At 44.6% G+C, this 10,394-nt stretch overlaps 2 protein-coding genes across 5 annotated transcripts in view; one reads left to right on the top strand and one right to left on the bottom strand.

Moving 5' to 3' along the window:
* Positions 1-9,333, bottom strand: part of LOC137534398 (pulmonary surfactant-associated protein D-like) — a 68,656-nt gene extending 59,323 nt beyond the window's left edge. For 2 of the 4 annotated variants that reach the window (XM_068255891.1, XM_068255893.1), the window contains exon 1: positions 9,037-9,333. The gene's annotated coding sequence lies outside the window, so the exon portion shown is untranslated. Of the gene's footprint in view, positions 1-93; positions 202-9,036 lie in introns of those variants that run through there. The other 2 variants (XM_068255890.1, XM_068255892.1) reach the window with 1 other exon arrangement.
* LOC137534383 (zinc finger protein 182-like) overlaps positions 9,132-10,394 on the top strand; it is a 31,121-nt gene continuing 29,858 nt past the window's right edge. The window contains exon 1 of the mRNA XM_068255868.1: positions 9,132-9,361. The gene's annotated coding sequence lies outside the window, so the exon portion shown is untranslated. The remainder of the gene's footprint in view (positions 9,362-10,394) is intronic.

Below are 10,394 nucleotides of genomic sequence, written 5' to 3'. Positions count from 1 at the left end.
CAGGTAGAATTTAAGTTTGTATATGTGAATGATGAAATGCATTAAACTGTATATTTGCCGATATAATAACATTCATAATGCATAAAGTATTACAGTGGCTGTAGATAAGGCTGCATTTGAACAATGTAGAAGCTGCTTATTTTCCCTCTTTCATCTCTATTCCTCTGCAATACCGGAAACACTCCTCTTACTTGTGCTCTGGGATTTATGTACTTCCGCTGCTTGCGTTTCACAGCCAGCCAGCTGCTTCTTAGTTGCCATGGTGACGCCCCACAGTGTAACTGAACACTTAAAATTCCTGACCATTTATTCTGCGGTGTAGAATTCCCAGTTCCACTTCTGCTAGACACTTGACTAGAAGATGTGCTAATGAAAATACTGACAAGTTATTCAGAACACATATATCTGTCTCTCTGTATTATGTGTATATATGTATTATTATTGTAGCTGTTTTCCTGTAGTATATAAAGTTTGTCTATTTAATTATGCTGACATTTAGGAATAGAATATTAGCAATTATAAAATAAAACTGATAGCATGTAACATCTACAGCAATGTGTTGAGAAGGTTCACCAGCCATTTTGTGGTAGTTCAAAGTGATTATTATTATTATTAATTATTTATAAAGCGCCAACATATTCCATGGCGCTGTACAATGTAAGAAAACAAACAAGGGATACATAATGATACAGACAATGATATACATCAAATATGAACACTGATACAAAATACAGCACTGCTGATTACAATTTGATTTAACATGATGACTAAAATGTTTAAATGTCTAACAGTATGCAAGCAATTAAATTAATAACATTCCATGACACAAAAGGGTGAGAGCCCTGCCCTTGCAAGCTTACAATCTCTGCTCCAAGTGATGGAGCAGAGTGGTAGTATAACAAGTTAGTACTCTTTACGTAAAGCAGTGTTTCTCACCCTGGGGCCTGCAGACCCCTGGGGGTACATTAGCCCTGTTAGAGGGTCCCCCAGGGGCCACAGACAAAATAGCAGATCTTGCCCCCCAGGAGAGAAGTGACTGGCAGGCAGCGTCCACGGCAAGGGGCACCGTAACTTACACAGCCCCATTCCACAGCGGACTCCTCTAGCCACTCTCTCCTCCTGTTGCCGCGCTCTCCTCCTCTCGCTGCCTCGCGTCCTTTCTCCATGGTTACCCAGCAGTCGCCTCTCATAATGTCAGTGGTGCCGCCAGAGGTAACCATGGCAGCAGGACACGGCAGTGGCGATGGTAAGAGAGCGCAGCGAGAGATGAGCATGGCTGGAATGGCTGCACCTGCACCTGGCTACCTACACTGGGGCATCTATAGCTCACTAACTATTCTGCTTGCACCTGTACCTGGCTAACCTATACTGGGGCGCCACCTGAACCTGGCTACCTATACTGGGGCACCTACAGCCTGCAAACTATCCTGCTGGCACCTATACCTGGCTAAACTGTACTGGGGCACCCCCCGTACCTATACTGGGACACCTATACCTCGCTATCTGTCTTGCTGGCACCTGCACCTGGTTAACCTATACTGTGGCACCACCTGTACCTGGCTACCTATATTGGAGCACCTAAAAAACTTGACACATATACACCTGTACCTGGCTAACCTATACTGGGACATCAGCTGTACCTGGCTACCTATACTGAGACACCACCTACAGCTGGCTACCTGTACTGGGGACACCTATGCCTGGATACCTATACTGGGGGCACCTATGCCTGGATACCTAAACTGGGGGAATCTGTGCCTAGGTACCTATACTGGGGGACCCATACCTGGATACCTATACTGGGGGCACCTATACCTTGTCTAGGACAGGGCAGGGGGACAAGAGCTGACAAAGAGGAGGACAAGAGGTGACACAGGGGGACAAAAGAGGCACATGGGAAACGGACAAAAGAGACACAATGGGGAAAGAGGTGACACAAGGGGATAAAATAGGTACAGGGAGAAAAGAGATGATACAGGGGGACATGAGGTGACACAGATGGGGACAAAAGAGGCACAAACTGAGGTGACACAGAGGGGGACAAAAGAGGCACAGGAAGAACAGAGGGAGACAAAAGAGAACAGATTCAGGCTAAGAACGGACCTACAGTCCCCATCTCATTTGTTAACCGGGACTACTTGTATTACCTGTATTTTGCTAGTATTCCCTGTGACGGACATTACGGAAAGTCGTGCGTGTAAACGCCAACGATTTTCGTATGGCCCCACACAGTTACTGTCAGCCCTGGGTAGAATAACAAATGCCTTTCTTTGCTCTTCTTCTGAGAGCAATGCAGGAGTACAGCCCTCCCCCACATCCTGTTCAGGTCAGGAAAGAATTCACAAGTGGCCAGACCACCTGGGCAGCAGCCATTTGGTCACACAACTCATGTTCCACCAAACCAGCTCAAACTGGTTGAACTTCAAATTTCCCTCCAAGCTTATAGCTTCACACAATGGGAACATTTACTTTATTAATAATTCAAGATGGGTTTGGCACAGAAAGACAACAAACACATTTCCTGATACCCAGAAATCAGTTCTATCACTCACATGATTTATAATTTTCTGGCTATCAGGAATCAATAGAGAGACCACTTTATCCGGCCTGCGTAGAGCAAATTCGACAGACTAGGCGTGTATAGTCTCATTTAATACAGAGTTGCATGCTGCTTATGAATATGGTCTCGGATTTGCGATGCACCCATCTGGGGCGGAATTACACAAATTATTAATAATTGGTACATTCCTTGCTCCAAGTCTGTGGGTGGCAACCTGACTGCCAGGAGGTAACCCTGCCTCAAACACACCTACTTTCCAGGTAGTGACCGCCCCAAAACTCTGGTCAGTAAAAAGCGTTTGCAAGGAACTCCTCCCAGTTCTCCAAATTCCATCGACTAAGGAACGTCTATGCAGGCGCTAAGGAGAGCCAGCTCCTGCAGTGTACAAAGGACTTTTAAAGTGAATGCCTACTTTTAAACTGGACTATTTTCTTCATGCTTCAAATGGACTGCTCAGCTAACTAAGTAAGAACTTTCTGATTTTATTCCTTTTATTTTTAAGCTCTGTGTTTTATATGTTAATAGGTGTATATAACTGTATGTAATGCATTTGTGTTATTAAACGTTTAAAAATCGTTTAGCGGTTATGACCTGTTGCTGAATATACACAATCGTACCTATTCTCCTGAACTCGCTACCCTGTGTTTAATAGAAGTATACATTTATAACCCGTATGCGAGAACCCGGCCCAGATATAATGATCTGACCCAGGTTCCTGCATACTGCTAAGGGTTAATAGAGCGTTCTCGAAGTCCTAGTAAAATTACAGTAGCGGGCTGTGTAACTCACTTGGTGGCAGATCTTTGAATTGTATATGTGTGTGGAGTGATTCGGTTGGTATCAGAACGCTCCCTTCGCGAGTCAGTTCATCAAATTGCGAACGCGGGTTACTCTTCGTGATGAACAAATGACCGTGTAAGAGGATTTCTGACGCTGATCGATTTACCCCATCCGCAGACCGGCCTAGCGGTCTGTGACATTCCCCCCTTCCATCTCGTCAGATCAGGTTTTTTTGTGGCTACACTTGTTATGGATGTGAAGATTACGATGACTACACATTTATGACCCTTAAGAGATGGGCCCCAGGGCCGTAAATATCACCAAGGGAAGGGGTGTGAACATTTGGGGGGCCATCAACGTTTCGCTGGTTACCACTAAGGAGGTTAAAGAGGAACTCCAGTGAAAATAATATAGTAAAAAAGTGCTTCATTTTTACAATAATTATGTATAAATGATTTAGTCAGTGTTTGCCTATTGTAAAATCTTTTAAATCCCTGATTTACATTCTGACATTTATCACATGGTGACATTTTTACTGCTGGCACATAATGTAGCTGCTGCTTGCTTTTTTGGCAGTTGGAAACAGCTGGAAACAACTATTTCCCATAATGCAACAAGGTTCACAGACAGGAAACTGCCCGGACCATGGTCCTCAGAGTTTCTTGTGGGAGGGGTTTCACCACAATATCAGCCATACAGAGCCCCCTGATGATCCGTGTGTGAAAAGGAATAGATTTCTCATGTAAAAGGGGGTATCAGCTACTGATTGGGATGGAGTTCAATTCTTGGTCACAGTTTCTCTTTAAGTGTCTTTTGGACTGATAAAGTGCTAGTAAGTATAATAGTTTCATCAAGGCAATGCCAATTTGTCATCTATTACCTGGTCCAAACCTCCAGAATTCCGACACAGGTAAATCAGTGAATCAGTGGGGAGAATCATTCGGAAACTCCCCTGCCACTCAACCTTCTCTACAACTCTAGACTGCGCTCCAGAGTGTAGAAGATGGCCAACGACCCATCACATCCAGGCCATCGCCTCTTCAGCCGCCTCCCATCTGGATGAAGATTTCGGGCAATCTCCATCAGGACCGCTAGGCATAGGAACTCTTTCTTCCCCTCCACTGTCAACCTCTTGAACTGTAGGTCCGCAGCCATGGGCAGATGTCCCCGATAAACTGACTATTGTATCACTATATCTTGTCATGGAACGCTTCATGTTAAAGCTGATACTACCGTGTTTCTGTGTCTTATGTGATGTCTTGTTAAAGCTGCTTGTTTACTGGCCTACTACTTTCCCCGCAGCAGTAAAAAAGACACATGCAGCAAGTGGACTAATTGGGCGCCACCATAGACACCAATAGAAAATATCAGTATTTGGGCTCCCGGTAAATAGCGGACACCACAGGTGCCCAAATGCAGATATTTTGTGGAACCCAAGATTTTTTTTAGTTTATTTTATTGTTGCAGCGGACACGATGCGGTAATCACATCGCACAGCGGCTGGGGAGATTGCTGTAGTGTAGTGAGTGCAGGTGGGGGAGTTTAGGCATTAGGTAGCTAGTGTGCGCGGGTGGGGGGAGTTTAGGCATTAGGCAAGCAGTGTGTGCAGGGTTACTGTGTGAGAGTAGGGTTAGGTTTGGCCAAAGTAAAATATCAGCATTTAGTAGTGATATTTTATACTTTTATAGTACAATATCAATATGTAATACCGATATTTTGCTATCAGCCTTATTGGGCGCCAACATTTCCAGGCGCCTTTTAATTAACGTATGCTCTTTTCCCTTGCTTCTTTTCTTTTCCTTGTCCATTCTGAGCTGTATTATGTGCCAAACCCAATTCCAGGCACGACCCAGTCATGTATAGTAGAGCTTATCCAGCGCTCACAACAACAATATAAATGTCCAAAAAAGTCCCAGAAAACTTGCTTGTATCCACAAATCAATAGTACAATACACTCTCACCAATATTAGTTGCTGATTGGTTACAGATCAGCGATTCAGGTATGCATATGTAAGATGTGACACCTTTCCAGACAGTCTTGCTTCACACTACAATGGAACTCAAAGACAAGTGAAGGAAAAACATAGCATAATCCAGTTCACACAGCTATAGAACACTCAGTACCCACTGCGCAATTTCATAACACTAGTGCCTCCACCAGTTTATAAATGAATAAAGTCCACGCTCACCGAATATAAGGCTTGGATTACACTATAGAAAAGACTCAGAGCAAAAGTGGACAAAACATAGTGTAATCAAGTCTCACAGTATTCACAGGTTTCCCAGCACCACCAATAAAAAAACGTCCACTTGCCCACTCCAGGTGCCTAATTCAGCATGCAGATAGTTAAAAAAGCACGCTCACTGGACGGAATGGCTGACCATGAATAGGACCAGCTTAAGCATTTAAAGTTTTCCACAACTTCCAGCAGCTTCCAACAGTAGCGTAAAAGACCTTTAAAGAGAACCCGAGGTGGGTTTGAAGAATATTATCTGCATACAGAGGCTGGATCTGCCTATTCAGCCCAGCCTCTGTTGCTATCCCAAACCCCCCTAAGGTCCCCCTGCACTCTGCAATCCCTCATAAATCACAGCCACGCTGCTGACAAACAGCTTGTCAGAGCTGGCTGTGTTTATCTCTATAGTGTCAGTCTGCTGATCTCCCCGCCTCCTGCAGAACTCCAGTCCCCGCCTGCATCCCTTCCCTCCCTGCTGATTGGAGGGAAGGGACAGGGGCAGGGAGCGCAGCTATGCAGGAGGCGGGGGAGCAGCTGAGACTGACACTACAGATGTAAACACAGCCTCACAGCATGGCTGTGATTTATGAGGGATTGCAGAGTGCAGGGGGACCTTAGTGGGGTTTGGGATAGCAACAGAGGCTGGGCTGTATAGGCAGATCTAGCCTCTGTATGCAAATAACATTCTTTAAACACACCTCGTGTTATCTTTAAAAAACTATATAAAAACAGCAGCAGCAACAACAACGACCCAGTCATGCTTGGTGAATAAACCTGATTCTGATGTAATTCATGGCTACTGCATTTACTACAGTGGCATCAGATTTACAGTTGCTAAACAACAAGATGGGAGCTGAGTATCCGGAGAGTCATTGGCTGTTTCTTACAAGTCGGAGCACAGCAACTCCACTCAGAGACCAGCGTTGCCTGGCAATCTGCTGCAGCCTAAAAACTCCACTCCCAGACCGGAAGGATACTAGAGTTGCCTGTTAGTATGTTCAGAGTCTCTCCTTCCACATGGTATTATTGTAGATGAAGTAAAGTGTACCTGTAACAGAATAAAAGTGCCCCTAGAAGGTACTTGCCTCGGGAGGGGGAAGCCTCTAGATCAGGCATGAGCAAACTCGGCCCTCTAGCTGTTAAGGAACTACAAGTCACACAATACATTGCAGGAGTCTGACAGCCACAGTCATGACTCATAAAGGCAAATGCATTGTGGGACTTGTAGTTCCGTAACAGCTGGAGGGCCGAGTTTGCCCATTCCTGCTCTAGATCCTAAAGAGGCCTCCCCCTTCCTCCTCAGCAAAGGGGATCCAGCGCTGGGACCCCAGAAAGTCAAGATTGTCATGTTTGGCAGAAGCCCCGTGCAGCTGCAGTATCGGCTTCCCCGCAGGCTCTGGCAGAAACAGCCGAGCCCAATTGGGTTCGCTCTACTGCATAGACGCATCACACCTGTGCAGTAGAGTGTACCTGATCAGGCTTGGTTATTGCTGCTGGAGCCTGAAGGGAAAGCTGCTACTGTGCCTGTGCAGGAGCGCCGACTCCTTTGTTGTTACCAGTGCTGGATCGGGCTGGCCAAGGTGGAGGGGGGAAGCTTCATTAGGATCCAGAGGCTTTCCCCTCCCGAGGGATCTGCTTTTTTAATTTATGAAACTTACAGGTATCCTTTAAGAGCAAGGAAAGTGATCATGTGACCAAATCAAGAATAAACCAATAAAGGCATATAGCTGCATTATTAAAACTGAAACCTCTTGCAATAGGTTGGGGACCCATTCCTACATAATAGAACCCCTGTGTCTCTGCGTCCCATGTCCGTGTGTGTGTGTGTCTGCGTCTGTGCTACTGCACATGTGCCGCAGGGACAGCTGTTGTTGGGATGGGAGCAGGACAGCCAGGGGGCCTGTCGGGCGGGCGTGTGCGCACGTGCGGTGAGGGGGAACATGACGTGTGCACGCACGCGCTGACAGCAGTGACAGACCTAGAGCCTAAATGGGCTAAGGTCCATAGTATACAATAAATGTTTTTGTTTTATGTAGGGTGTCAGGCCTGGGGTCCATTAGAGCATTTACAGCAGTGATTTGCACTTACTAGGAATTGCCTTCTATTCCAAAAGCACTTTACTAACGTAACTCAATGGCCGTGATTCCACTGGAGCAATTTTTAAAGCGATCTTATTCTAGGAATGCAGGTTATAAAATCACATTCCCTGAAAACACTCCGAAAAGTGTTTTATGTTTAAAAAAGGGTATTGTGATCGCTAGTGACAAGGACCAAGCACCTGTTTTAAGGGCATCTGAAATGAAAAAAAAAAAAAAGAGCCCCTGGGGGGTACTTACTTTAAGTGGGGGAAGTCTCTTGATCCTAAAGAGATTTCCCTCTTTCTCCTTTGCAGGCCTCTTCCAGCCATGGGACCCCCAAAAAAGAACTTGTTGAAAGCTTGCGCAGGCACACCACCATTGTCCTAGCTAGCTGGATTGAGTCCGCACTACTGTGCAGGTGCGGAGTCCGCAAAAGCCCAAAGGGTAAGTGCTAGTGCACATGTGCAGAGAGGCCACTCTTCAGGGATCCCAGAGCTGGAATGGGCTGACGTACGAGGAAGGGGAAGCCTCTTTAGGATCCAGAAGCTTCCACCTCTCAAAGTAAGTACAGTATCTAAAATTGTGCCGCGCAAAACCTCACAGGTTTGCTTTAAGATCTCTCTACAAGTATACAGCTGTAACAGGTTAGTGAACCTTGAAGTCCTGAGCTGATATTCATGGCCAAACGCTGTCCGGCACTTCTGTTCTCCCTCTTTACCTTTTCAGCTGTTGTGCACTGCTCCTCATCGCTCCCTAGTAACAGAACATGGCACTAACCTACAGGCTAGCAACACGTCTGTACTGTGATCAATTCCAAATCCTGTGGGGGACAGTGATTGCATGAGCGTATCTAGCTTTAGACCAGTATAACGTACTGTACATCAAACAGAACTGAGAAGTCTGGATAGGTTTTGTATAGTCCATAATTGTATTATTAATAATATGGATTGATAAAGCAGCTACATGTTCTGTGGCGCCATACAAAGTAAGAAACAAATATGGGGTACATAATAATACAGACAATGGTATACATTAAATATAGACACTGGTATAAAAAACAGAATTGATCATTACAATCACATATGTAACATGATGAATAAAATATGTAACAGAGTGCAAGCTACAAAAAGAATAACAAATTCCAAAATGCTAAAGGGTGAGAGAACCCTGTCCTTGGAAGCTTATAATCTAACGATGATAATCATAATAAGTTTCCTTATATGTGACTATTATAGGACTAGATTGTGAGTGCGAATGATTATGCAGGAAGTGTTACAGGTAGACTTGGGAAGATTGGATGAATTTATGTACACAGCCTATGCGCATCAAAGGGATCAGACTAAATACATTATTAGCTCCCTCTGAATCCGAAATCGTATACCGGTATACTGTGAGTACTGCCGCAGCTCCTCGTCTGTCTACTACAAAATGGCCGCATCCAGCAATGAGGACATGCATATTTCTATCCCGTGTCTATCTGGCGCAGACTCTCATCGGGTGAGGTTCACGGATATCACAGGAATAGTGTCCTCACTCCTCAGTACCGCAGCGCGGCAGCCATACTCTGGTGGTTTATTCACTTTAGAGAATAAAGAAACATTATTGCATTTTTCTCGTTCGGAATTACTAAAATACAGTATAAGGTGCCCGGTGTAACAGGAAGCCACCAAGCAAGGAAGTCGTAAAAGGAAACTTAGTGCAATCTGGTGAGTGTCGGAGCTCGTTGTTTTAAATTATTATATATTCATTATAATCGTATTAATACTGGTGTACACTAATAATTGTAGCATTGAAAGGGTGCAGCATTTCCTGTGGACTGGATTATCAGATCATCATTTTCCTGGAAGTCCTCTGTTTTGCATTACATTACATGGTGATGGTGGTTTGGGCGACAGTACTTGGTTACATTATCATGGCTCCATACTGTCCCTCCTTTGGAGGAGCAGCCCTTCTTTGTGAGCCCTGTCCCTCTTTCCTCCTCATTTGTCCCTCTTTCAGGACTTTATCCCTTTTTCTATGTAAATATAAATATTTCTCTACTAACAAATGTGTTTGACTCTAAACTTTATTTCCATCCTTTAAATTGATATATTACTAATTTTAAAATGTTAATATGAAGGAAAATGAACCAGGATAGAAAGGACCAGTGTGGTTTGAATTATTAAACAGCATATTTTTCTTATGAAATCTTTATGGTATGTGTGATGGGGCGTGACTAGGGGTGTGGCTTAAGTGTCCCTCTTTCTCATCTCAAAAAGTTGGAAAGTATGCATTATGGCAAATCAGAGACCTGTAGATTCTGTAGAGCTGAAAGCCCCATACTTTGATGTGCTGTGCCACGTGCATTTTACTTTCCTAAAACAAAGGTTATTTAATAGAACTCAGCTTCACATAAGCGAACATTTTTCCCCCATTGGTGATGATTATGCAGAAAAAAAATTCCCCATGTGTGAATATGCAAACCATTCTTTACTGTGCATTCTTGAATAGCCAAACATACATTCACAGCTGCAGCGCACAACATGGTTACAGCCAAGGTTGGAGCTTCCCTAGGGGGCAAACTGGGCAATTGCCCCAGGACCCCCTGCAGAGAGGGTTGCAGAAGAGAGCCAGTGGTCCATCAATTCTGAATCAGCCTACACCGGTCCTTGTCAGAAATAAAGTGCCCCTAATGCTACTTACAGAGGAGATTCAGGTTGACCCCAGTTTAAGTTTCCCCTGGGTCCCCATTATAACTGG

The sequence above is a fragment of the Hyperolius riggenbachi genome, chromosome 10 (assembly GCF_040937935.1).
Source record: "Hyperolius riggenbachi isolate aHypRig1 chromosome 10, aHypRig1.pri, whole genome shotgun sequence".
In the NCBI taxonomy this organism is placed as follows: Eukaryota; Metazoa; Chordata; class Amphibia; order Anura; family Hyperoliidae; genus Hyperolius; species Hyperolius riggenbachi.
The sequence above is the reverse complement of the archived record's forward strand: the minus strand, read 5'-3'. Positions and strand labels throughout refer to the sequence as shown.